Source organism: Giraffa tippelskirchi, chromosome 8 (genome assembly GCF_054371585.1).
Source record: "Giraffa tippelskirchi isolate mGirTip1 chromosome 8, T2T-mGirTip1v1.2.pri, whole genome shotgun sequence".
Lineage (NCBI taxonomy): Eukaryota > Metazoa > Chordata > Mammalia > Artiodactyla > Giraffidae > Giraffa > Giraffa tippelskirchi.
In genome coordinates, this window is record NC_137282.1 from 109801880 (window position 1) to 109823652 (window position 21773).

General features: G+C 47.2%; 1 long non-coding RNA gene across 1 annotated transcript in view; it reads right to left on the bottom strand.

Annotated features, from left to right (window-relative positions):
• Positions 1-4247: 4247 nt before the first annotated feature.
• The window catches only part of LOC145516591 (uncharacterized), an 86859-nt gene continuing 69333 nt past the window's right edge, over positions 4248-21773 (bottom strand). Inside the window, exons 4-6 of the long non-coding RNA XR_014061527.1 lie at positions 6016-6243; positions 5521-5646; positions 4248-4476 (exon numbers count right to left, since the gene is read on the bottom strand). This is a non-coding gene — a long non-coding RNA (uncharacterized LOC145516591). The remainder of the gene's footprint in view (positions 4477-5520; positions 5647-6015; positions 6244-21773) is intronic.

Sequence of the window (21773 nt, forward strand, 5' to 3'; positions counted from 1 at the left end):
CTGATGTTGAAGCTGAAACTCCAATATTTTGGCCACCTCATGCGAAGTAGTTGACTCATTGGAAAAGACCCTAATGCTGGGTAGGATTGGGGGCGGGAGGAGAAGGGGACGACAGAGGATGAGATGGTTGGATGGCATCACCAACTCGATGGAAATGGGTTTGGGTAAACTCCGGGAGTTGGTGATGGACAGAGAGGCCTGGCGTGCTGCAATTCATGGGGTCGCAAAGAGTTGGACACGAGTGAGCGACTGAACTGAACTGAGCATCTTTTCATGTGCCTTTGGCCATCTGTCTGTCTTCTTTGGAGAAATGTCTTTTTAAGTCTGCCCATTTTTTATTGGGTTGTTTGGAACATGTGTGGTTAAATCGTTGCAAATTTAACTGAGGGTTCTTCTGGCCTCGGTTCGCCCTCAGCCTTGTCAAAGGCAATAGTCTAAGGGGCCTCCAACCCTGCCCTGATCACACCCTGGCTCTTGGGGGCCTCTCACACAGCAGTCGCCAGGCCTCTGGCCTGCAGGCAGCAGAGCACAGCGGTCAAGGGTCAGCTTCTGCACCCAAACGTTCAGCCCCTTACTGGCTGAATGGCTTTGAGTGTACCTCCAAAACTATCCCCGCTCTGTCTCCTTTATCTGCCCAGGGGTACCCTGGGCCTCTCCCTGTGCTGGGAGGCTCAGCACAGGCTTGGGGCCCCAGTAGGGGCTCTGTGAGTGGTTCGGCGGTGTCCTGGCACAGCCTGGGGCTACAGTTTCACAACCTTCACCAGTTGAGAGCGGCAGGCAGAGCCCGGTCACCCCCCGGGTCTCCCTAGGCCCTGATCTGATGGATGCTCTGTCCAGGCCAAGGCATAAGTTTTGTGGGTCTAGTGAAAGTAAAAACTTCTGGCAGATTACATTCCACCTCTAGGGTTGTGGTTCAGTCTTTAAGGACATAGACCAGGAAAGCAGATTCTGGAATCAGAATGGGCTCATCTCTCTCAATTATTCTCTTATGACCTTTGTCGAGCTCTTGGCCCTGCTAAGTCTCAGTTTCTACATCCGTGGGCTGGACGCAACGTTACTATCCAGGCCATAAGGTTTACTGGGGGAATCAAAGCATATAACACCTGGAAGATAATTGGGTCAGTTGCTCAGTCATGTCTGACTCTTTGTGATCCCATGGACTGTAGCCCACCAGGCTCCTCTGTCTGTAGAATTTTCTAGGCAAGAATACTGTAATGGGTTGCCACTTCAGCACCTGATAAAAAAGAGTCAATATTGCTGGAAGTCTTGTTACATCTTCTCCCTGTGGACCAGGTCTGGAGAATCTCTCTGGGCCCCAAGGCAGCTCCCAGCAGCTTCTGCTGCTGCTGCTGCTAAGCCGCTTCAGTCGTGTCCGACTCTGTGCGGCCCCATAGACGGCAGCCCACCAGGCTCCCCCGTCCCTGGGATTCTCCAGGCAAGAACACTGGAGTGGGTTGCCATTTCCTTCTCCAATGCATGAAAGTAAAAAGTGAAAGTGAAGTCGCTCAGTCATGTGCGACTCTTAGCGACCCCCTGGACTGCAGCCCACCAGGCCCCTCCGTCCGTGGGATTTTCCAGGCAAGAGTACTGGAGTGGGGTGCCATTGCCTTCTCTGCCCAGCAGCTTCAGGTCTGCTCAATTCCAAGCACTCCCAGAGAGACTCGTTTCGGAGCTGCCACTTCAAAGTGTTCCCACCTGATTAGAAATTCCTTATCTCCAAAAAAAGCTCTTGCTTCCTAAGGCAACAACCACTCAAGAAAATATTCTAACATTTGATCACGTTGTTAACGTGCCGCATGAGGTCCCCTCTCTCTTCCTCCCCACACGGTCTGTGGGCAGACCACGTCCTGTTGCAGCAGGGCTCTGTATTCTAAGACACTTGTGCTATTTAAAAACAGACACCTTCTTGGACCTAGAGAGAATCATACTGAGTGAAGTAAGTCAAACACAGAAAGACAAATACCATATGATATCACTTATATGTGGAATCTAAAAAATAATACAAATCAACTTATTTACAAAACAGAAACAGACTCACAGACATAGAAAACAAACTTATGGTTACCAAAGGGGAAAGGGTAGAAGGCTGATTTAGGAGTTTGGGATTAGCAGATACAAACTAATATATAAAACAGATAAACAAGTTTCCATAGTATAGCACAGGGAATTATATGCAATATCTTGCAATAACTTATAATGGAAAAGAATATGAAAAAGAAGATATATTTTGTATATATATATATAACTGAATCACTTTGCTGTATACTAGAGACTAACGCAATGTTGTAAATTAACTATATGTCAATTAAAATAATGAAAAACAAAATGGACACTCTCTTCCAAGTAAGTCACCCACACCCCACCCCCGCCTGGCAGACTGCTCCCTCCAAAACATGGGGTCTGTGAGGGGTGACCTGCACAAATGGGCAACTCCTAGGCCTAATAATAACTCAAGCCCCTTGTGATGAACTATTTTGTATTTATTCATGGCCCCAAGTCCCACCTGTACCAATTTGACATCACTGTTTCCATAGCAAATAATAATTTTCAAATGGAATAAAGCAGGAGCTGAAAGTCCCACAAAATGCAGCTGAATGAGACAAACATGTTCCTTAAACAATGGAGTCAGTGGTGTGGTATGGCCGCAAGCCCGTGTATTTATGTTCCAGATGACTTCCATATCTCCTCCTCCAGCTCCCCCGCTAATGAGGAATGACGAAGACTGGTAACTATGAAAACAATACACCACAACTTCATGAATCCTATGGGAGCATATATTTATATACAGAGACATGACTCTCACATTAAAACTTAAGACTTATTAATGCATCCCTGCATCTGGAGCATGTGTTACTCCTCAGCGTTTCAAAGGAAGTATTTGGACTGAAGTTCTCTACAGAATTCAGAATAGACCCTGGAGTCTCGCTCTCATTCACTGTCTGCAGCCCTTCTTCAGCACTCAGAATAGGTCCTTTCACTGACTGCCTACTTTTTTATGTTTAGGTGTTGAATATAAGCTCCTAAGGCAGGGGCCCTGCCTTAAAACAGAGACTTTGATGTCCCAGAATCCAGCACAGAATCTCACACACAGAAGTAGGTATTTATGTTTCCAGAGGAACAGGATGATGCAATACTGCCCAAGAGGAGTCCATGTGACAGGTAATACCTGAGTCCACTGGAGAGCATTTGTTCTAGGATGTCCAAAAAGGGCATGAACTTGTCCTCACCTTCACATCTCAAAGGGTGGTCCACGGATCAGCAGCGGGATATCATCTGGAGCTCATTAGAAATGTAGAGTCTAGGGCTCCAGCTCAGCTGTCCTAAGGCAGAACCTGCATTTTCACAAAATTTCCAGGTTTTTAATGTGCATATTGAAGGCTGAGAAGCCCTGGTTCATCTACACTACCTTCATGTGGATAATTGAGAGCAGTCTTCAAGTAAGAGAGAGTAGGTGTGTATGTAAAAGAGAGAGAGTTACAGAGACAGAGGAGCCAATAGTAACATTTCTGGAGTACTCCAAAAGAGCATCAGATGTAGGTACCATCATTATTCCATTTCACTAACCAACAAGTTGAGGAGATGGCCTCGAGCAAGCCTTCAGAGTGTGTGCTCGTAAACCATTCTGTTCTGTATCCTAGGAGCCTCGGAAATCCTGTGGAGTCCATTACCTCAGTAACACCTAGGAAGAATTCTAACTCACAGAATAGCAGGTAGCAACTTACGAAGTATCTACACGCCAACAGGACTTCAGGCAGCTTATATTCTTTACCCTTTAAGCCACGTTACACAATAATACATGCTTACTGCTGAACAATTAGAAAATACAGATAAATACAAAGAAGAAAGTAATGCCCAATGATAACACAGCTAACATTTTCATAAATATTTTTCCTTATATCACCCTGGGGCTTCCCTGGTGGCTCAGTTGCTAAAGAACCTGCCCGCCATGCAGGAGACTCAGGTTCAATCCCCAGGTCAGGAAGATCACCTGGAGAAGGAATGGTAACCCACTCCAGTATTCTTGCCTGGGAAATTCCATAGACAGAGGACAGAGGAGCCTGGCGGGTTACACTCCATGGGGTCACATGACTTAGAGACTAAACCACCTTTGAATAGATACAAGTGTCTGCATGCATATGTGTATACTCATACAAGTTTTTAACAAAAAAGGAATCATGGTGTCTATAGTGTTTTGTGACTTTTTGTTTTAAAATACCTGTAGAATTGTAGATTTCTTCAGATCTCACTTTTTTCTTTTCTCTGTTTTAATTACCACCCATCCTTGAAGGATTGGTTCAAGGTCCACCACCTCTAAGAAGCCTCCCGTGGTCACCCAGCCCATGGGTTCCTGTGATGTTCAGCTGACACAGCCAGCCTGGCCACTGCTGCCTGTGTGTCAGCGTAGTGTGTGCCCAGGTCAAACCAGCTCAACCCAGGATTCGAACGATACAGGACACTGGTCTTGGCCTCAAGCGCCTGTGTAGAGAAATGCTTCAGCTAGAGCAAACTCCTTCCTCTGGGCTCAAGGCTCTCTTGAACATCTCAGGCCCTATCTGACCTCTGTCCTCCCTGAGCAGCTCACTCACTCGTGTCTGATTCTTTGCGACCCCATGGGCTGCAGCACACCAGGCCTCCCCATCCATCACCAACTCCCAGAGCTTGCTCAAACTCCTGTGCATTGACTCGGTGATGCCATCCAACCATGTCATCCTCTGTCTTCCCCTTCTCCTCCCACCTTCAATCTTTCCCAGCCTCGGGGTCTTTTCCAATGAGTCAGTTCTTCGCATCAGGTGGCCAAAGTATTGGAGTTTCAGCTTCAGCATCAGTCCTTCCACAGAATATTCGGGACTGATTTCCTTTAGGAAACATCTGGAATTTCACGGTTCACCCTGCTACTAGCCACGTTAAATAAGAATTAACAAGTGCAATTACCAGTATCCTTCTTCTTTGACCTAGCTCCAAGGCAATTTCATGAGTTTCACCCTGATGTTCCCTCTGTTCACTGGATGAGACCACACCTCTGTTTAGCTCTGCCAGCTCTTTCTATTACCTGGAGCAAAGACTCTTCCTGCTGCCTTCTACTCCATCACTGGGGCACAAAGCAGAACAAGCTCTCCTCCCAGTCTCCCTCAAGCCTCCGCTGGACCAGGTCTTTCATTAACCCTGCTCTGTGTAGAGGTGACCGCACCTTCTACTGGAGAGGTTGTCCCAGTGCCCTTGGGTGGGTGGGACCAGAAGACAACCTGAGTGACCCGCACTGGGCAGTGCTCAGAATGGTCCCTGTCACTGACTGCTCACTAGTGTCTCTGGCATGGCCTCCACAGGGAGCCCCATCCTTATCTGGTCACTGCCTGGGGATGTAAGAGGGCCAGTGCTTCTCCTGTGCTTGGTGCTACCATCTCTCCAGTGAGGCTGCTGCCTCCTGGCCGCACTCATTTCCAAAGACCCCCAAATTCTCAGTTGGTGTCAGTTGACACCCTTACTCTGGGGGTTTTGTTATAATTAGCCTCCTCTTTGTACCTGCTTGCTGGGTACCATGTGTGGGGTCTCACTGGTGGCTTCAGCTGGGTTTTGAATTCTGGCTCCAATACTTGCTAGCTTGTGTCAATTTCCTGAGCGTCTCAGTGTCTTGTTTCTCTCCTCTGCCTGCAGCATTAGGTAGTTTTGAGGGTTAAACAGAATCAACCATGAGACATGCTTAGAGCAGTGCCTGGAACACAGAAAGCCCTTAATAAAATGTAGCCTGAAGGTACTGACAACATTTCCCTCCTCTGAGCACTTTGGTGTGTGTCTGAATACAGACTTGGCGAGTGATTAACGCGACCAGTAAGAACACAGAGGCAGCAGTGTCTGTGTTAATTAAGGAGCAAGGAGATTATAGGGAAGAGAGGTGAATGAGAAGAGGTATAGAGAGGTCTGTGTTAAAGGGACCCTGCGCCCCGGCCCCCCAGCTCCTGGGCACACCTGCTGACCCAAAGCTCTCATCCCAAACCTCTCTGCCCAGTATCTACATACACTCAGGTATTTGCAGAGGCTTCTGGAAGCCTTAGGCGGGAGCAGTGTGAATTTCAGAACCTTGGTAGAGAAAGTGTCCTCACTCCATAAAACAGTCATATAAGCCCCAAGAACCTGGGAACCAACTGCAGAGACTTCATAAACATCAAGATCTGACAGCTTCAAAAGTGGATGATTCAGTTCCAAATATACACGAAGACTCCACACTGATGTGTAACTTCTGAAGCTCTGTGCAAATTAAAGGACAAAGAATGAGAGGGAACTCTGCAGGGAGAAATGCTCCAAAGTGTCAGCATCAGGCCAGGCTCACGCTGGGAGCAAGCTGGGATGCTTGGGATGGATGCACATGTTACCATCCAGGCCTCCCTGGCACTTTCAAGCTTGCTTCATTGAAATCCACCCAAAATGCCCCCCACCCCACAGCAGATTCACTTTCATCTCAGCTTCCATTTCTATGCACCACCATGGTTTTCACATTTAATTTTAAAATAATATTTACTATGTTTATATCTAGCTCTGTTTTAGATGTAGCCTACCCTTTGGTGAACAAGCATTGCTTATAGAAAGAAAACAGTGCAGAAAGCACGAGGCGGGCATGGTGCATGCAGCGGGCAGTGGGTCTGACCCGTGGTTACCATCCTCTTTAATTTCTCCAGCCCTCAGTGAGGATTCCTGCTAAAGATGTGAGATTTGGAAACTTGTGCTACGCGGGGATGTAGGGCCATGAATTTTTGCAGGACTGGCTACTAATTCATACATCAGTGCAAAATGACAATGTGGGGCTCCTTGTTCAGAAAGCAAGAGGTTCAAGGTGGAGAGAGCAGAGCGTTAAACCATGTATGGGGCTCTTCTGGGTGTGAGGCCCTGGGTGACTGCATGGCTCACATGCCCATATTGTCAGCCCTGAATTTTAGGCCACAATGTCAATTTCAAGGAATGTCCCATCCCTCTATTTCTCCAAAATAAAATTTAGCCTCTACTTACACTGTTGGTTGGAATGTACAGTAGTGAAGCTACTATGAGGAACAGTATGGAAGTTCCTTAAAAAACTAAAAATAGAGTTATCCACTGATCCAGCAATCTCACACTTGGGTATGTATCAGGAAAAGATTTTTAAAAACTTTAATTAAAAATGATACATGAACCCCAATGTCATGCAGCACTGTTTACAACAGCCAAGACATGAAAGTAACCCAGATTCCTACCAACAGACATGGCATACATCTGAAGATGTGGTCATCTACATACAATGGAATATTACTCAGCCATAAAAAAGAAATACTGTCATCTGCTACAACATGGATGGTCCAGTAAGTCAGACAGAGAAAGACTGTGGAATCTGAAAAATAATACAAATGAATCCATATACAAAACAGAAACAGACTCATAGACAAAGGAAACAAATTTAGGATTACCAAAGGGGAGAGGAGGAGGGGCAATGGACAAATGAGGAATGTGGGATTAACATATACAATGACTATACATAAAACAGATAAGCCACAATTTACCATATAGCATAGGAACTGTACTCAACATATTATAATAACTTATAATGGAAAATAATCTGAAAAAAATATACAACAGAATCACTTTGTTGCAGACCTGAAACTAATACAGTATTGTAAATCAACTATGCTTCCATAAAAATTTTCACTTCCAAAAAATTAGGGCACTTCCTCATCTAATCCTGAGAGCCTAGAGGAAACCTGGCTTATGAGGTGCTAAATGGCAGGGGGTGGGGAGGAGGCCATATCCTTGGACCCTGGTGGTTTCCTCCACTACCAATGCTCCTGGGGCTACAGAAAGCCACAGCTGATCCCGGTCATCACAGTCCTCGGGCACTCCTGGGGCTCAGAGAGGCACTCACAGCTCTCCTTCCCACTGGCCACAGACAGGACATGTACTAGCAATCAAATCTCTGCCTCCCCTTGTTCCCTGACCCTCCCTTTCCCTCTCCAAATCTGGGAGAAATTCGAACCCTCTTTAAGGATCTGGCTGCTTCCATCCCCTGCCCCCCAAGGCAGGTCCCTTCACCCTCTCTTCTAAGATGGTTCCAGATCAACTCCCTCTGAGTGCCTTCAGGAAGACAGAAAGTAGACGCCTACCTCAGTGGGGCAGATTTTTATGTTCTCACCATGATTTACCAAGACTGTGGTGACACCTGGGCATCATATCTTCTGGGTCTTCAAATCCCCATCACTTGTTGCATCCTCAGACGACTATGGGGAACCCAGAGGGAAATGGGCAGAAGGTGAGTAGGTGGACCAAACCAAGTAGAATAAGCAGAGACCTTACTGATGGCTGACTCCATCACCCTCTGTTGTTGTGACCTTCATTTCCCCATATGTACAATGGGCAGCAGCACCTGCCTCTCAGGATGACTGGAGAAATGAGATGGAGCATATACTAAGCCCTTTGCTACTGTTGCTTCCCTGGTGGCTCAGCTGGTAAAGCATCCACCCACAATGCTGGAGACCTAGCTTTGATCCCTGGGTTGGGAAGATCCCCTGGAGAAGGGAATGGCTACCCACTCCAGTATTCTGGCCTGGAGAATTCCATGGATTGTATAGTCCATGGGGTCACAAAGAGTCGGACACGACTGAGCAACTTTCACTTTGCTACTGCTGGTTCTCTCTTCTCCCTTCCCTTCTTCTCATCTTTTGACCTCAAAGCAACCCCAGGGAAGGAAAAGAAATCAGAGGAGATTTATAGATTTGGAAAGCTATCTAAAGGTATTCAGAAGAGATCATTGAGTAAAAAGACAGGCAATAAACTAGCATAGTCTGGTTCCATTTATGTAACATCACACACAGATCCATTTCCATCAGAAATGTTTGGAAGGATATTCACCAAAATAAAAGTGGTGGTTTTCTTCAAATGGAAGGATTTCAGGTGATTATTACCTAGCTCTTTGTACTTTTATGATTTTTTTTTTTACAATGCATATGTCTCTGTTTTAAAAATTTAAAGCCTAAAAAATGTTGTAAACACAAGGATCCAGAATAAGAGTAGTTGGTTTAGATGTCCAAAGGTGAAATGCATAACATTGTATTAGGACACAGGGCAAAGTTATGACCATCAAATGTAAGCTCAAAAAATAGCTGCCCCCAGTGTAAACTGGTCCAGCCTCTTCAAGAATCATTTAGCAATATCAAGCAGAACTGAAAATCCATATTCCAAACAACTCTATTTTTTTGTTATACTGCTGAGAACTGAGAGAAACTCTCCAAACTCATGTCTGAGCACAAAAGATGTCAACTGCAGCATTGTAAATAATAGTGAAAAACTTGAAATAATGCCAGTGGCCATTGTCTTAGTCTGTTTGGGCTGCTATGATAAAAATCCCTTAAACGGGGTGGCTTCTAAACAACAAACATTTATTTCTCACAGTCTGAAGGCTGGGAAATTCAAGATCATGACAACTGTGGATCTGGTATCTGCTGAGAGCAGATGACTCATATTTTATTGGGCAGAACTAGTCACTTGTCCCATCCCACTGCAAGGAGTTCTTTCAAATGACAATAGGGCTAACTTATGTTGCTATTATTCTTTAAAAGCAGTCATATGTAGCTTTGTCTAAACATGGGAAATCAGATTCATGGTATGTTTTCAATCTTTTTTTTTTAAATGGGTTAAAGGATCTTGCAATAAATTCTGAGTCTGTTTAGTAAGCTCATTGTTATGCAAAGAAATTACACTGAGAAGCAGGAAGCTGCTTTATTTGCTTAAGAAATCATTTCACTAACCCAGACAGTGACAAAGTAATTTCTGAAACTTCTAGGGCCCAGGACCACTGTGGAAAACAGGTATCTGACCTCACACTTCCTTCTACTTCCACATAAGTTTATTTCTATGCGTATTCCTGCTATTCTAGAAGACCAAAGTCCATCCCAGCCAGTACATTTCCCTATTTTTGTCTCCACCTAATCTTAGATTCACTCTTAGCTTTGTTTTCCATTATTCATATTCATATGTTTAATTGTTATTAAAACATTCTGCATATATCTACAAGGCATCTTGTCTTGGGACTGCCCTGATGGCTTAGTGGTAAAGAATCTGCCTGCAATGCAAGAGATGTGAGTTTGATCCCTGAGTGGGGAAGATCCCCTGAGAATGAAATGACAACCCATTCCAGTATTCTTACCTGGGAAATCCCATGGACAGAGGAGCCTGGCGGGCTACAGTCCATGAGGTTGCAAAGAATCAGACATGACTGAGCAACAAACACTTTCTTAGCATGACTTAGTGGCTAAACAATATCTTGCCTTGGAGTTGCTGAAATTCCTCGATTAATTAAAGAACCCAAGTCTCACATTATGGTGCCATGTTGTGCACAAAGCAAACAGCTGGAGAAAAAAAGTGCTCCTCTGGATCTGAACACCCTTCAGCCAAAACGGCGTCAGGTGAGCAGAGGACCCTCTCTGCAGCTATCGTATTGTAAGGAACTGTTAGCAGACTCTGACTGGGAAGAAGCAGTCGAGATGCCTTACGTGGAGAGCCTCCCTGCCTCCCACTAGAGGACAAACTCATGCTGCGCTTGTCTTCGCCTTTCATACCCTGGGATTCTGGTTCTGTCTGTGAGGCAGCCACTGCCTGCCCTCCAGTAAAACCAGGGTTCCTCTCTCCATCATTTCCCCTAGGCCACAGGGCTGGATGACCCTCCCTTCTTGGAGCCCTTGACCAGCCTCTCTTGGCATGTGTCCCTCTTCGATTATTTCTCGGCCACTCTTTCAGCCTCCAGTTTCTGCCTCATCCAGAGCCCTCGGCCCTTCACTTTCCCGGGACTCTGGGTACTTCCCTCAAAACTGCAGCGGCTCCCCCTACAGGACAAAGGAGGAAACTCGGTGGGACTCCAAAGCCTTCTCCCAAAGCATCCAAACCCACACATCTATTTCCCCCACTTTTTCCTGCACAGACCTCCAGACACACTGTGACAGGGTCGATTTCTGAGTGGGGGGTAGGTGGGAGGGTCATTTGGTTCAAATCCATTTTCACAGGAGGGCTTCCCAGGTGGCACTAGTGGTAAAGAACCCGTCTGCCAATGCAGGAGATGTAAGAGATGAGGGTTCGATCCCTGGGCTGGGAGGATTCCCTGGAGGAGGGCATGGCAACCCACTCCAGTATTCTTGCCTGGAGAATCCTATGAACAGAGGAGCCTAGTGGGTTACAGTCCGTGGGGCTGCAAAGAGTTGGACACGACTGACGTGACTTAGCATGCACCATTTACACAGAGAGTCTCAAAGTTAGACTTATGACATAATCTGCACATGAGGTTCTGCACAGAGTCTCAGAGATAAACTGACAGGTGTACACATGTAATTTTACCTTAGGTTCTGTTGTGTGTGTGTGTGTGCACACGCACACACATGCTCAGTCATGTCCAACTCTTTGCCACCCCATGGACTGTAGCCCTACCAGCTGAGCCATCGGGGAAGCCCTAGGTCCTGTTACTAGACTATCTAAATTAATATATTTTAAATAAATTCTGGTTTTTTTGGTAATTGAAAACATAATTGTTTCTTTAAAGCACAATTATCTAGCATTATATTAAAATAATTAATTTCTCAATGAAGACATATTATAAAATGACCACAAAGGTTATCACTCTGTTAAGCATTTTTCCTTTTTCTGGAAAGGGTGGGGTTGGGATTCATTTCTTAGTATGCAGAATTTTTTTTTCCTTTACTGTCCTGACGTTTCTTGTCTCTGTTATGGACATGACTTTCTCCCCTCCTTCCCCAAATAATCACCAAGATCCCCCTGCCCAGAGTTCTCTTCTTTCTGCCAAGCTCAGGCCAGGTTTCGGCTAGGCTCAGCTGTCACCTCCCAACTTTATTGGCCCTCCCGTGACGGCTTAGCTCACTGAACTGCAATGCAGAGTGCCAGTCCTTCTTTGGGCTTGGCATAATCACCTTGAACTTCACATTGTCTTTCTTCTTGTGCAGTCATGTCTTACCAACTAAACTGAAAGCCAGGGCTGTACCCCACCCTCCCTTCTGGTATTCACAGCTCCCCTCAATGGGCCCTGAACCCTATCAGCCCCACAGTAAATGCCCCAGAAGCCCCTCTCAGGCTGCAGAGGGTCCAGCTCACTGTGCCTGATTGCGAACTCCTCTTAGGGAATGTCCTTTAGGATGCGCATTCTTAACCAGAGGTCCTTGGGTGGGCTTTGGGGATGGGGGCTCCATGAACCCTGCAAAACTATGCAAAATCTTGTGTGCATGTGCAGTTTTATAATGAGATCATTATAACTTTCATCAAAATCTCAAACAGACCTGTGACCTAAAAACATGAACTCCTGCTTGAGGTGCCCAGTCTGTATCAGCCCAGAAATGAATGGAAGAACTCAGCGGTCTAATCCACAAACTAGGAGGAATGATGGGGGCCTGTATGGGAGGGGTCCTCAAGAAATAGCAATTGTTAGTATCCCTGACCTAGTCCCAGAAATGCCTCACAGGGAGGAGTACCCCCATGCCTTAGTTCAGGGATTCCCAAACTTGGGTAGTTATCAGAATCACCTGGGGGGCTTGAAACATACAAATTCCTGTCCTCCACTCCAAGACCAAAGCAGAGACAGCCTCCAGGGAGAGAAGGAGCTCTGCATCTTTATCAACTCCTCCTGGTGCTCCTGAGGATCAGCCAAGTCTGGGGGTCTGCCCTTCCATGCTCCCTAGCCCTGCACCCCAGTCTCCATGAGGCAGCCTCAACCCTGCCTTTCCTCATTCTGGGAAGTACACGTGTTTAAGGAAACTGCCCAAGCATCCAAGGGAACAAAGGTTGCAAAAGTCTTTCAGAACAAGGAATGAAGTATCTTTATAATTATATCCAGGTCTATATTTAGACCCTGGCTCATATGACCTCTTGAACTTCAAATAAATACCTATCTTGTGCCTTGTTTAAACAGGTGTAACAATATCAGGGGATCCCAGATTCATCCAGGCAGGAAGGCAGCTCCCACAGCTGTCAGAAAGCACACTGCCCCTTCACTCCTCACAAGAGGAAAAGCTAATTATACTGTCATAGAGCAGAACAAATGTACAGTGTCTGCCCCTGAGCTCACTGAACCACTCAGGGCTGCTCTCCCGGCAGGATTCAGGGCAGGTCGGTTGGCACACGCTCAGATGTGTTAGAAGCCACTGCAGCAGGGTGGTTTGGGGTTGGTGAGGTCTGCGGTTCCCAGAATGCCTACACTCTCACACAAATACACACCCTCACACACACTCGTGCACACACACTCTCCTACGTGAATGTACAACCCCCATGCATACGCATGGGACACTTACATACTCTCACACATGCACATCCATGCCCACTCACATTCTCTCTCTCTCTCACACACACACACAAACATATTTTCTCTGATGCCACAGCGCTTCCACCCAAGCATGAGAATTTATTTACCCGGCCCTAGATTCTGTCCCCTCTCCAAATGTCAGGGACTTTCCTGATTACAGCACTCAATAAATAGTCAAGCACTTAATCCTGATGAAGCACGTCTCCTGTCTGGGAACACCCCTCTCCCCCAGGGTCCTGGGCAGAGTAGGATGGCAGGGCACCCTACGAGCCCCTTCTCTCGGCCACACAGTGTGGGCCAAGGCTCCACCTGCTCTTCCAAGGGGGATGCTCTGAAGCCCCCAAGGCTTTGTCTCAGCAGAGCTAACATATCCAGATAAGCACATATCACGGCACCAGCATCCACACAGCTCAGGTCAAGGATACAGCCTGCCTAGCTGGGGTCCTGCAGTGGTCCTGACTGACATTAGGAATCACCTGGGTGTGACCTGTACCTCGACACTCCTGGCCCCGCCATAAGGGGTGTGGCTCACATGGCTCGGCTGGCCCCCCCCCCCCCCCCCCGACATGGACAGGTTTTTCTAGTTTCTTGGGTGGTTTGAATGTGTGGTCAGAATGGGGAATCACTGAATCTGGGCAAAGGGTACCACAGGCAGATCACCTCCTGGTGCCTTCCTTGCCCCTCCCCAAGGCGTGGGGCGTATGAACAGCTGACATAGGGCGGAGGTTTGGTCAGGTGAGAGGAGCTCTGAATCCCCTGCTCCTGCACGCTGAGATGAACTCGGCGTGTGAACTCACTCTGTGATTCCATAAAACAACACACAGACCTGGGCAGTAAGTGAACCTAAACCCAGTGTCAGGTTAAGACTTCCTGATTACGCTTCTAGCCAAATCCAACCTTTTTTTATTTTTGCAACTGAAAGAAGCTTTCCAAGCAGCAGCTTTGACTGTGATCTGCCACCTACCATGTCAGCAAAAGGCATTCCTCTGGCTGGAGTAGTGTGAGTATTCCTGTGGATGGAACAGCATGGCATTGAAGAACAGTAGCTTGTTAGCTACTCTCTGAGAAGGGGCCTAAAGATAAGTTGCAGGAAACAGCAAGGGCTTTGGAGGTAGTTGATGTAGAACTGGTGTCCCTTCTTTCCACCTATCAGCCCCTGGTGTGTGACCCAGGGGCAGGTGCTGTACTATGCTGAACCTCGGCTTCATTCTTGGTAAGATGTTACATAACAATACCTACCACCCAAGGTTCTTGCTAGTTTATCAGTGACTAGTCCAGGCCTTGCCTTGGTGTAGGTGGCAACAGAGAAAAGACAAATGATAACTATTGAAGAAAAATCAAAAGGGGATACTATTTCATTCCTCGTGTTGTTCCAGAGTGTTCCCATCACATCCAAAAGAAGGTTCTTCTCTCCTCAAGTCACATAAACAATTAAGTTAATGGACAGTATTGGTTTTCTGATACTGTCGTAACAAATTACCACAAACTTAATGGCTTGTGTTTGTGTGTGCTAAGTCGCTTCTGTTGTGTCTGACTCTTTGCAACCCTATGGACTGTAGTCCACTAGGCTCCTCTGTTCATGGGATTTTCCAGGCAAGAATACTGGAGTGGGTTGCCATTTCCTTCTCCAGAGGATCTTCCTGACCCAGGGATTGAACCCACGTCTTTTACGTCTCCTGCACTGGCAGGCAGGTTGTTTAACACTAGCACCACCTGGGAAGCCCAATGGCTTAAAACCATGCAAATGTTTTAACTGACAGTTCTGGAAGTCAGAAGTCTGCAGTGGGGTTTGCTGGGCTAAAATCAAGATGTCGGTAGGACTGTGTTCCTTCTGGAGGTTTTGGGGAGGTTCCGTCCCCGTGACTTCTCCATCTTCTAGAGGCTTCCAGCATTCTCTGGTTCTGGGGCTATTCCTCCATCTTCAAAGCCAGCACTTTTCTATCTTCAAATTTCTCTCTGACTCTGACTCTTTCAGTTTTGAGACCATCACTGCCGTTCTATTGGGCTCATCCTGATGATCCAGAACAATCTCCCCATCTCAAGATCCTTGGCTTAACCAAATCTGTAAAGTCCCATTTGCTCTGTACGGTAACACATTCACAGGTTCTAGGGATTAGGAAGCAGGCAATTTTGAAGGCAACTATTCTGCCTACTATAGAAAAAGTGAAAAAGTGTCTGTCGCTCAGTCTTGTCCGACTCTTTGAGACGCCATGGACTGCAGCCCACCAGGCCCGTTTGTCCATGGAATTCTCCAGGCAAGAATACTGGAGTGGGTGAGCCATTCCCTTCGCCAGAGGATCTTTCTGACCCAGGAATGGAACTCAAGTCTCCTGCATTGCAGGCAGATTCTTTACTGTCTGACACACCAGGGAAGCTCATTATACAGGAAGAACTTTGTCAGTTGTTAATGTTTTATGTTCTTCAGTTTTTTCTCCAACCTTTGATACATGCTCCCAGTTACCTGGTAGCAAATGCTGGCAGAAGGTTAAAAAAATTGCTGAGGGCTTCCCTGGTGGCTCAGTGGTAAAGAATCTATCTGCCTGCCAATGCAGGAGACACGGGTTCGATCCCTGACCCGGGAAGATTGCCCATGCAGCGAAACAACTAAACCCACGCGCCACTGAGCCTGTGCTCTAGAGCTGCAACTACTGAAGTCCTCGCGCCTTGGAGCCCGTGCTCCACAACAAGAAAAGCCACCACAGTAAGAAGCCCTAGCACCGAAACTAGAGAGTAGCCCCCGGCTTGTCGAAACTAGAGAAAGCCCGCAATGCAAGAAGACCCAGCACAGCCAAAAATAAATAAATAAATAAATTTCTTTAAATTGCTGAAAAAATTAACTTAGCATCACCAGAATATTCAGAAACTGCTAATCAGAGACTTCAATAGTTTCTTTCGTGTGCGTGTGTGTGAACCTGTAACTCGTGGTCGTGATTTCAATGTATAGTACACGGCATAGTGTTTGCTTGTAAAATTACTCCTGGAACATTTGAGGGGACTGATGGGTGACACAGTGTCCTGCCGAGATGACTCTGACTTGGCAGGCACTCTGACCTCCGACAAGTCTGAGGACTGCCCCAGGGCCTGCCAAGCTTGTAACTTAACAAGACCACTCCTCTCGTGAGGGGGGGACCATTGGCAAGCTCGGCCAGGAAGGAAAGGCCAGAATTGAATATGCAGCGGAGCTCTTCTGTTCTTCAAGTGAGTTGAGAACTCAAATCTGGAGTTTGGATGGGAAACTGGGACTCAGTGGGAGGTCTGTGGGGGCGGGGGATGGGGGTGCTTCCAGGCTTTCAAAACACAAAACAGGTGGTTTTCAGTGGTGCTGGCTGGCTGGGGGAGAGGAGGGGAGGGGTGAATACCAAGTAGGCAGGCTTCTGGAAGGGTGGGGCCCCAGGCTGGAGCCTGGGCTGGCTGCCTGAGAGTAGAGAGTGACAGGTGAGGGCTCTGAACCTCCGTGCTGGGGGGTCTCTGGGAAATCCCAGGACTGTCAAGAAGTTCGGGGAGGAACCTTGACCCCAGCCTGGGAAATGCTTTTTTTCAGGCCCAGAGGCCATCGGTGGGGAGTGCACAAAAGTGGGAACCCAACCAAACCAGAAGTTCACCCCCTCCCCCGCCCTGCACAAAGAGGAGGACCAAGGAGCAAAGTGGTGGGATCCCCTGCTCCTAATGAGGCAGCAGTGATGTGGGCGACAGGGAATCGGAAGGCGTGAGCCCCAGCCAGAGGCAGGCTCAGCCAAGTCTGACAGGCTTTAATTATTTTAGGGTCAGAAATCTGTGCTGGGTAAACACACCAGACGTTTATGCTTTTGTATATTTTGATTTCTTGTTTGTTTTACTTGTTGTTGATGATGATGTTGTTGTTTTAGTAAAACTCTAAATAAGAAAAGGGTAATGGGGTCCTTGCTTTTGTCTGGGAAGGCCCAGGGGAAGAATCAAGGAAAACCCTTGTGTAGCTGAGGTCCCTGGTGAGGTGAAGCCCAGAAACGTGACAAATCTCAACCCCAGAAGTGGCTGCTCTTGAATCTCCCGGGGAGTCTTTGATTACCTCTTCCACACATGGCTTGAGTGATGGAAATGGTGATTTTAGTGACATGGTAGGCATGGGGACGTCAAGAGCAGGCACCAAAGTGGACAGCTAGCCATGTCCCATCCCACTGACACAGGAGGCTGGACAACAGGGCTTTTTTAAGTGGCTTGGCCAACAGCGAAAAATACCTCCTGGCTCACTAAAGGGCCGAGGCTGCCATTTCCCCTTACCCTCTCTAGCTCTTATACAAAAGAATGAATAGAAATCTACATTCTTCCCAACAGACCTGTCTGACATCAGTTAACATTCACCTCTGGCAAGTGGCAACCCTTAAGGAAACTCTAAGATGTTTTCAACGCGAGGATTGGGATATGTTCTTTAAACGACTGTTCTCATGGCCATTTTCGCCGCAAGGCAACCAGGCCCAAGATGGTAAATGGCGACACTGGTTAAGTGATCCTGCGGGCAAGAAGTAAACCTGTGCACAGAACATGGTCCAAGGGCCCCCATTCCCTTCCTACTCCATCAGACCATCAAAACTTCTCAGTCAGGCATGTAGCAAATGAGTGTCCTAGGACTGGCCACTGAACAATAGTCCCAGAACACACATTCCAACCTATTGTCCAGAGAATACCCCCACAGATCACGCTGAGGCAAGCAGGGGGAGCAGCAGTGGGGAGAAGGGGTGGGTAATTTATTCAGGAGCTGGAAGCTGAGAAACAGATTTGGTAAGCAAATACTTCAAAGCCCACTAGAGAACTCCCATAAAACACAGGCCCTCTGAAGCAACCCAGGAGTGATTTAAATCCACTTGGAATTTCAAGGGGGAAGGAGTAAGACTTATCAACTCTGTTCAGAGCCTCATGAATAATTTCACCTGACACAAGACACTGAACCAGCAGAGATCTAGGATGTACAAAGGAAAACAGGCTTCCCGCTAACCTTTGTTACTCAAGTCTCATTCCTAAGTGGGAAACGAGGGTGAGTGGAGCCCAGACAGGAAGCTCACCGTGTTTAGACACATTATATTTTGTCCTTGTGAGAGAAGTGTTAGATGGGAAACATTTTTTGGCAACCGAAACTGGGCTGGCTGGATCGGCTAAGGGAAAGGCCGTGCACCGATCGTCCTTCGGGATGTGGAAGTCGTTTGCAACTCTCTCTGGGCGGGCAGAGGCAGTGAGTGGGAAGGGGGCTTAACATGAAATAAATACCTAAGCCCGGATCTGCAAAGGTGCCGGCTGTCCAAGTTTCTCCTGTCGTGCTGAACCGCAGGTTGCACCCTGCCCCCTATCTCCTACCTCCACGCTGCAGATCCACTGCGCTCCTGCGATAGATGATCAAGTTATTGTCAACTAGGTGGCCATCCTGGCTCTGGGAGAGGGTTCCCCCGCTTGTCATTGTTCTGGACGGAAGCGGCATGCGGGACGGTTGCCGTAACCTTCTCGAAGATCTCAGGGGGCCTGGGTCCCGCGGGAATCCCTCTGTCCCCTTCAGAGCGCAGCCTTTCAACCTGGTGCCCGCCGTCGAGGTGGCAGCGGCGGTGACTCGGGCCGGCCAGGGCGGAGGAGCGGCCGTGCTGCTCTGCCCGCGATGGCCGCAGGGGGGCAGGACAGAGAGACCGCGGACACCGGCCGCCGAGGAGCTCGGGCGCGCGCGGAGTGCGGGACTCGCGGAGATCGCGCGCGCGCTCGGGCCCTGAGCCCTGGGAGTGACCGCGCTCCGCAGCGACCGGCCCGGCCCTGGCAGACGCTAAGGAGTGAGGGGGCTGTGACGGCCGAGGGGTCCCGCCGCCCCGAGAGCCGGGGGACAGTCACAGCAGCCTCTGACGGGAAGGCCGCCCTGGGGAGGAAGGTGGCCAGCGTCGCTCTGCATCCCTCTCTGCTCAGAGCTAACCACCTTCCTGGCATCTGATGACCGGGTATGCCCCCCGCCGGCAGGCCCCGTTTTGCAGAAACAGAGGCCTGGAGGTGACATGAGTCTAAAGGACATAGTTCAGATCATAAATCAGTTCTGCTAATCCTGAGCTCTGTGGTCCAGAAAGTTTAAATTCAGGAGGCAGTTTTTCATACCTAATTGCATGGACACCATTTCTTTTTCTGTTTTCCCTGACCATGGCCCCTCCACGTCAGCTCTCTTCTCTTTTAGTACAAACTTCTGCACATTTCCATCATTCACACCAAGAACTTCAGGTCAGCCCAGTTCTCTTCCCTTCATCAACTCGTCTCCATTTCCCTTCATCAAATCATCTCCATTTCTCTTTTCCTTCCTGCTTCCAAATGTATTCCTGACACGTTTGACCCAGCACCAGCCAAAAGTACTAGTCCAGAGAGCTCCAACACAAATGAAAATGGCCCTGGAAAGGAAGGCAAGGGAACAGTAAGCCCATCAAAAATCAAATTGCATCTTTGTGGGTACTGAGTAGGCATTAAATTGTTCAATGAAATATTCTCATCTTAAAATAAAAACTTTATCCTAAAATGACTTGCATTGGTTTGTTTCACCGATATTTATTTTGGAATGTCAGATACCTGTACAGACCCTGTAAACTTTTTATGCTCACTGAAAGTAGACCTGGATTCAAAAGGGTGGTGAAACACCGCAGTTCTGACATTAACGAACTGTCGAGTTAGAAATAATAAGCACGGAGAGGTGCTAGAAGGCTAAAGTGAAGGCCAGTGGGATTTACAAAGGAGTCCTAGAAACAGAATCTTTGTCTTCTTCCTTCCTCATCCTGTGAGTAAATAGTGTTCTGTTGAGGAGAGTCCTTGAGTCAGTCCACTGCCTTGGTGCTATGAACCCAGAGAGGAGCCTCCTGATTACAGCCTGGTCTTGTTCATCTTGGGTGAACACACAGCTGCTCAAACTGGGCAGAGAGCAATGATTGGAGGGTGACAGCTTTACAGAGTAGAACTGCCTGGCTCTTTCTGGAAACTAGCCCAGGTCTCCCAAGGCAAGGCTCCGGGGCTGCTCCTTCCTTCTGCTAGGACCCTGGCACCTTCTAATTCCTCGGCGTCTGCTTTTCTAGCTTGGCAGTGGCCCAGGCCCCTGATTTTCCACTCTTTTTCTGCTGACTTTTTTCCTGCCAGTTTGGCTGATTCATTAACATCTCCATCACAGTGTAGGCAGGAGACCGGGGAGCTTAGAGCTCCAGGCAGCCTTACTCTTCTTAACGGTCCTCCTAGCACTGGGCTTGGTGGGAAAAGAGCCATGCTGTTGGCTAAAATGGGATTTTGGGATTATCTGTGGATTTAATCTGGACTTCTCACATCTACCATTTCCACAAATAATTAGAGATTACTAGATACATTTAGAAGTTGCATTAGCCTTAAAGAATTTGGAGAAAATCTAAATAGGCTTAAAAACCATCTTGGAGTCCAGAATGTTAAGCTCTGTGCTCCAGATAATTAACATTTTTAAGTACTACCCCGCTCCCCTGAGCTAAAATCTCTCCTAGGTAACTTAATTTACTTAACACGTTTTAAATTTGATGTATTTTGCAGGAAGGGTGAGCTCAATAGGAAAGCAGTGAGTGCAGTTCAGCTGTGTTAAGAGAGACGACCGGCAGCATTGGCAACTTCTGTTTTCCAAAGATGTATGCTGATCCCAGAGGTTTGAGAAGAGCTTTTATTATTAACATGTGTGAGAGACCAGCAGGTGGAGGGCGATTCCTAGGGCCATGCCCTCTCTGTGAGCATGAGTGCACGAACTCTCCTCCTGGTGAACGCACTGGCCGGCGAGTCCATCGGGAGTCGTGGGTGATGCTTAGAGAGGGAGCTTGGCCCTTCCTCGGGCTCAGAGGGCTCCTTCTAGAGAGCCTGAGTGGAGGCAGTGGCATTCTTTTGATTATTCTCTTCCCAGTGGGAGTCCTACATTAGCACTGACATGAAAATGGCATCCCATTACTGCAGGATGGTTGAGAATATGATGATAATCGTAATGTGTGCCTCTGTAGTATTTGAAAGTTTTCAAGGCAATTTTCTATGTTATCTTATTTTATCTTTGTAATAACTGTGAGGTAAGAAAGACAAATATTATTATCTCCATTTCTTTCTGATGAGGAGACTTAGCCATAGTCAGAAAGCTAGTAAAAAAAAAAAAGTTGCAAAGCATAATTAGAACCCAGGCCTTCTGACACCTCCCTCCACATACTTAAAGTTTTGTAACAAAACATCATAGCTTCTCATTTGACTACATTACCATGCCTGCTATATGTTCTTTAAATGTCCACTACATTCAAGCATGCTAATTTTCATACCAGTTAAATTATGCAAATTACACTCATGAAAAAATTTTGTGTCATTTTTAACACTGCATCTCTTTTGGAATACTATTATAGTAATACTTCCCACTAATTGTATTTCTTTTCCCTAATCATCAGTAAGGTGTTAATCTAGCCGTATTGGATAATTTCCTGAAGTCACTTAAAGTCACTTGTAA